The following is a 6,000-nucleotide window of genomic DNA, read 5'->3' as shown; positions in this document are numbered from 1 at the left end:
GTAATAATTTTAAGGTTTAAAGTGGGTGACTGGCAGCCACATAAAAAAAGCAGCATTTTCATATAGACCAGAGGGTTAGATTTTGAAGTCTTTGCAGTTGCCTAGAAGCAAAATATAGGCAGCTAACTATAACATCCTACAATAGATGGCACAACACTTGGAATTTCCCCTTAGCTACTTGGTGACAGATTCTGTTTTCCAGAAACAAAGATGGCCGCCGCTGGTTGGGCGTCGATGACGTCTGCACCAGTTTAGGCCTATGTGTCCACGTTTAGAGAAAGCCCGCCCACGTCGCACCTCTATTGGCTGTGGGCGTTGCCTGTCGCTCAGACAGTGGCGCTGATTGGCTGTTGGCGTTGTTGTTGGTCCCGGGCTAAGCTGTTCTGAGGATTGCAGCGAAGAGCTGAGCGGTTCTGGTGAGGGAAGTCCGGAGGAAGGAGAGAGGAGAGTACGGGGGTGCTGTGGCCAGGGTGAGTACAGCTGCCTTCTCTGTCACCCTGCTTTTACTTTAACATGACAGTTCTCTAAATACCCTGAATATGCAGTCACGTGACTGGGGCAAAGGGCCATAGGTGATACCCCCAGGTCTGGCATTGGGGGTGCCCCCCAGATCTCTCACTGGGGTAAATGTCTGTCCTGTGTCACACGTTTTCATGTTGCTGGTTTGGTATATTTGAGTGTATTTAGTTGTCAACTGCTGCAGAACCTCTTTATTTTGGGGTGGGGATGATAGTTTTGGGGTACTGCTGGGTGAAAACCTATTTTATGGCCTTGTGGGGGCCTGGGGTGCACCTGGGTGCAGGTAAGTGATGTCTGAGGGTGGTACTGAGACTGCCAATGGATGGGGGCAGAAGAGGGTAATGGTGGTCTATGGTTGTTCTGGGCACCAAATACAAGGGTGGCACTGCTCCGTCCCCCAATTAGGGGTGGGGTGGCATTATCACCCTGGCACAAACTTCTAGAGCCAGTTTTCATATCCAATAGGCAGGCATGGGCCACCAAAGTCATCACCTGGAAACTCGCTCGGAGAAATGCCGTGCAGCCATGTGCATGTAGACAGGAAGTGCTGCAAAAAAGAATGCAGGAGGTCAGCAGCACAGAGATATAACACCGAATGGAATGGAAATAACTTTCAAATTGGGTTTACAGCTGGTTTACCACCCCAGTACTGAGCAAGCTGCACCAGACATAGGATAGATGGCGGAGGATATCATCTTTCATGATCATTTCCGGTGACGAATGAATGCACTCTGTACACACAATGCCATTCAATAGAATGGGGGCGGAAGAGGATGTGCTAGCAGAACCCTGCTGTTCTCTCCTTCATAAGAGTGCCGCGTTCCCCCTAGAAATGGGTGGGAAGAAGCTGTAGGCGGGTGGCGGCACCTATATTGTAACCACACAAAAATAGCCAGGTGGTTACTGAAAAATGTCAGGTGGTGCACAGCTAAAAGAAGCTGGGGAGAACAGCAATCGGTCTTAATCAGTTGTTCATCAATCTGCTGTGGGGTTTAGTTTAGAGTTAACCCTAATCTGTGACTTTAGAATGATTTCTTATTGCTGGGTGCACTGCAAGAACCAATATGTGTTCCATCATTTACACATGTGTGCCTGAATGAAAGTGCTTCCATATCTCTTTTCACCGTGGCTCAGAGGTTAGCACTCCGGCCTTTGCAGTGCTGGTCCCAGGTTCAAATCTCAACCATGACATTATCTGCATGGAGTTTGCAGGTTCTCCCTGTGTCTGTTTGGGTTTCCTCTGGGTACTCCGGTTTCCTCCCACATTCCAAAAACATGCAGTTAGGTTCATTGGCTTCTCCCCACATTTGACTTTAGACTGTATTAAAGACATGACTATGGTAGGGACATTATATTGTGAGGGACAGCTAGTGACATGACTAGGGACTTTGTACAATATGTTGGTGCTATATAAATACTGTGTAATAATAATAAAAATGATGCGACCTCCATGTACCAAAATCCTCTCAGTGAGGAGTTATCTATACACCACCTGATGCCAACCTGCCCATATCTTGGTATTCTTTCAATGACCATAAAATGCCACCTTGATAAATTAGGCGATTTGTTCATGGACAAGCTAAAGATTTCTGCAAGGTCGCCATGAACATTCGGAGCTGTGGCTGGGAAAAAAAACAGCCTGTGCAAGTTTGCTAATGTTCATATCTTTCAGTTTCTCTTACAGCTATCTGAACTCTTGCCCTTGGCATCCAGGAACATGTTTGGTTAGAGTGATGTCATTGGGAATCACCGATGTGCGAAGCTGCAACTCACCGGTATACACAGGTGACACAATGAGCATGAATCACTGACTGCCTGCACTGCTGCAACTTTCTGTAGCCACGGCTGTCACAATTACCCCTATCGTCTTTCACAGTGTCTCTCAACTTTTTTAACATTGGGGTACCCTTAAAATAATTTTCATGTTTCCCAGGGAACCCCGGCTATAATTACTATATCCACATCAGTGTTCTTCCCAGCCCCTTTTAGCTGGGTGCACCACCCGGCAATTTGTCAGTAGCCACCCGCCTGTTTTTGGGTGGTTACTGATGAGTTGGGACACAATATAGGGGCTGACACCCACCTAAAATTTTTCCCACCCAGGTTTAAAAAAAAAAAAAAAAAAAATTCTGGGTTTAACCCTGCACAACCCACAGCACGTTAGTATTGTGGTCAGTGGGAAGAATTCCTCTTACATTTCCGGCCATTGGGAAGAATGTCACCCTTACAGATAACCAAGACAATCATTAGTGTCACTTAAACTGATTTGATTGCTAATCGTTCAAGGAACCTCTAGCAACCTCTGGAGGAACCCTGGCTGAGAAACACTGATCACCTAATGAAAACCTGTGCAGCCAACTCCTCCCATTTGCATTCATTACACTCAGCCATTGCCCTGCATTGCTGCCATCTGTGGATGCCCTATTGCACTGTTTGGTCAAACTGGCATCCCATGCTATTGCCCATTTGCTCCCAGTACAAAAACCTGCAAAGAGGTTGCAAAGTGGTTTCTCTCCCTTAACGCTGTGTTTTTGCTATCTGTAGCACGGCCAAAAGAGCCACAGGACTTAAAGCGTACCTAAACTCAGAAATTTCACTTTAAATAAAAGAGAACACAACCCCTTTAAGTAAAAATTCTGCAACACCCTTTTTAAAAAAAAAAAATATAAAAAAAAATAAAGGTGCTCCCTAATCCTCAATCGCCTAGGTGATTGAGAATAAATTGGAGCGCTAAGTCTCCTAGGATACCTACGTCAGGCATCCTGAGGCTCTTGCGTGCTTTTTTTGCGCATGCCCGACATGCCTTTCGGTGAAAAGATAAAAATTTGCCGATCTCACGCATGCACAGTCACCTGATCAACCTACATCACCTGATCTCGCGCCTGGGTCAGGTGACGTAGGAAGAAGAACCAGGAAGAAGAGTAGAAGATGAGACGGAGAGGAGAGACGAATACTGGGACGACGCGGGATCTGATGGAAGACACCTTTGGACCGATCGACTGCGTTGCGGGATTGAAGGTAAGTGTATTTTTATTTCTGTTTTAGATTCTTTTTAATTTAGTTCCTGTTTAAGATTGATTGGTTCATCCCAAAAGTAGCCACTTTGTTTCACTTCTTCCAAGTCATCTAGCTGCTTCAAAGACTTCATATCCTCTGCAGGTTAGTCTGTGATAAGAGGAAGTCTTCAGCCCACTGTGTTTGGAAAGGCTCTTAAGAATCACATGGAGAGAGAGGGAAAAAAAAGTAAAAGGATTAAGAATCCAAAAAGCACAAAATCAAACTGCTGGAGCCGCATTCTCCCAGGGCTATGGTCCCTTCCAGGACTCTACAAGCTGTCAGAAGCTACCAGGATCCCTGGTCATTTCTCCCACCCACAAGAACAAAATCAGGATATCACTTTTACGTTCTTCCTGGGAGACATACTAGCAGTGCCCTACAAACCCCCGGACATCCCTTTATATGTAAGTAGTGCTTCCCTCATCATTATCCTTCAATAAACATGACCAAGTGATCATTTACCAAAATTAAGTCTCCAAGAATCCCCTGAAGAAGCTAGTCGACGAAACGCGTCGGGCTTGAGACGATGGTACTTTGTATGTGATCACTAGAATGAGAATGTAACAATCAACTGCTATATTTGTACACCAAAAATTGTTTACAACTTAGCCTAAAGTGCCACTAAACTAAAAATAAAAAAAAATCACACCTTTAATCCTGCAGATCCAGGTCCTTCCCACGATCCGCTCCCGCGTCGTCCTGGAATTCCTCTTCGTCCCAGTGCGGGACGGGTGTGGCCATCTTCAGTCTTCTCTTCCGTCTTCTCTGCTTTTTCTTGCACAGGTGTGAATTCGAGTGATGTAGCCGCTGTAAAGGCGTAAAAAAAAAAGAGCCGATCTCGCTGCACATCTCACTTTCCCCTTGGTGGAAAAATGCCCAAAATCAGGGCATGCGCAGAAGGAGCAGCCAGAGCTTCCCGGGATGCACGACGTAGGTATCCCAGGAGGCTCTGCATTCCCATTAAGTCGCCGCAGCGATCTTATTTCACGATGTGGTCCTTGTGAAATACCTTCTTCTCATACTACAGAATAGATCAGCTTGCTTGGCACATAAAATGATGAGCAGTCTGGATTCTCTGTACTGAATCAATAACAAGCACTCTCCCATTTCATGCAGTAATTCTTAAAGTAATTCCCATCATTTGCTTCCATGGGGTGCTAGGAAAACAGAAAGTTGTATACTCTCCTTTAGATAACTTTCTTGTTGCATCTTCATAGCAGCGTATTGAATTTCCCACTCTTATGGTAATATTTCCAAGGAATGGTGAACCTAAAACTGAACTATAGAGAATTTTAACTATCAACCCCCACACACACTTATTATTCAGGATTTATATAGCGCCAACATGTTACGTAGCGCTGTACATTAAATAGGATACTTACCGTATTCTTTCATTTTTTTTTTGTTCCTGAACACTACTAAAGTCATTTTGTAGAATGATTTCATTGAAGAGGAAATCCCTTTCCTGTGAGATCATTCTGTGAATTACCAGTCTGCATTCCATATCACGTAACTATAAAGTCACATAATTGGCGTTTTCCATGGTTACATTTACACTTTGGTTTTGTTTGGGGTGTTAGAATATTCTCTGTGGACTGTATATTTTATTGTATTCATTTCAGCAAACTTTTTGCTTCTGTTCTGGCAATATCTGTGTGGATCTGGTTTGTGGGAGGATTTGCCCTTATCACTCCCAGTTATAGCTGCCGCTTCAGCATTATTCTTATGCTGGGGAACAGCCCTAGAGGAAAACTGTATGGGAATGGCTGTAATTTGACATTTATTCCCCTTTTTGGGCTCTGCCGTATTAGTCCCTCTTCCCTACCTATTTTATATTCTCATTAGTCTTTTATTATATCTGTCTTCAAAACAGTCATGTGACAGCAGGGTCCTCTTTCCTAATGCTTGTTTTTTTTTCCTGATACTGGGTGGTTCTGATTTATCCAGAATACATTCCTGAAGTGGTGGTGTCTCTCCTTGTATCTTTTCATTGTGAATGCAAGGAGCTATGGATCCCCAATTAGGGAATGTGTCTATGAATTCCTGCACTCACAGAATGTCCTCAGTCCTGCACATTTAACAATGCTGTGATCATTAAACCTGGAACGACCTCTAGTGGCAGGAAAGAATTACTGCAGGGGACATCCTCAAACTGAGGGTGAGTATGCCAGCTCTGAAGTGTTCAACGCATTTTTTTAAGCAGGGTGAGAAGAAATTGTAGGCGGGTGTCAGCCGCTGTATAGTCACTAAACTCACCCAAAATCAGCCGGGTGGTTACTGAAAAGTCCTGGGTGGTACGCCCAGCTAAAAGGGGCTAGAGAGAACACAGTACTGATAAGGAAAAAGCTTGGAGTTTAGTGTGGCGTGTTATAAAGCCCTCAAGCTGTACATTCACTGCAGCTGCTTCTCATTATGTCTTCAAGC

The 6,000-nt window shown here is 44.5% G+C and overlaps 1 protein-coding gene across 1 annotated transcript in view; it reads left to right on the top strand.

Annotated features, from left to right (window-relative positions):
• The first annotated feature begins 371 nt into the window (after positions 1 to 371).
• ANKRD27 (ankyrin repeat domain 27) overlaps positions 372 to 6,000 on the top strand; it is a 48,381-nt gene continuing 42,752 nt past the window's right edge. The window contains exon 1 of the mRNA XM_072422128.1: positions 372 to 470. The gene's annotated coding sequence lies outside the window, so the exon portion shown is untranslated. The remainder of the gene's footprint in view (positions 471 to 6,000) is intronic.

The sequence above is a fragment of the Pyxicephalus adspersus genome, chromosome 9 (assembly GCF_032062135.1).
Source record: "Pyxicephalus adspersus chromosome 9, UCB_Pads_2.0, whole genome shotgun sequence".
NCBI classification, from domain to species: domain Eukaryota; kingdom Metazoa; phylum Chordata; class Amphibia; order Anura; family Pyxicephalidae; genus Pyxicephalus; species Pyxicephalus adspersus.
Note: the sequence above shows the minus strand (reverse complement) of the source record. Positions and strands in the feature narration are given on the sequence as shown.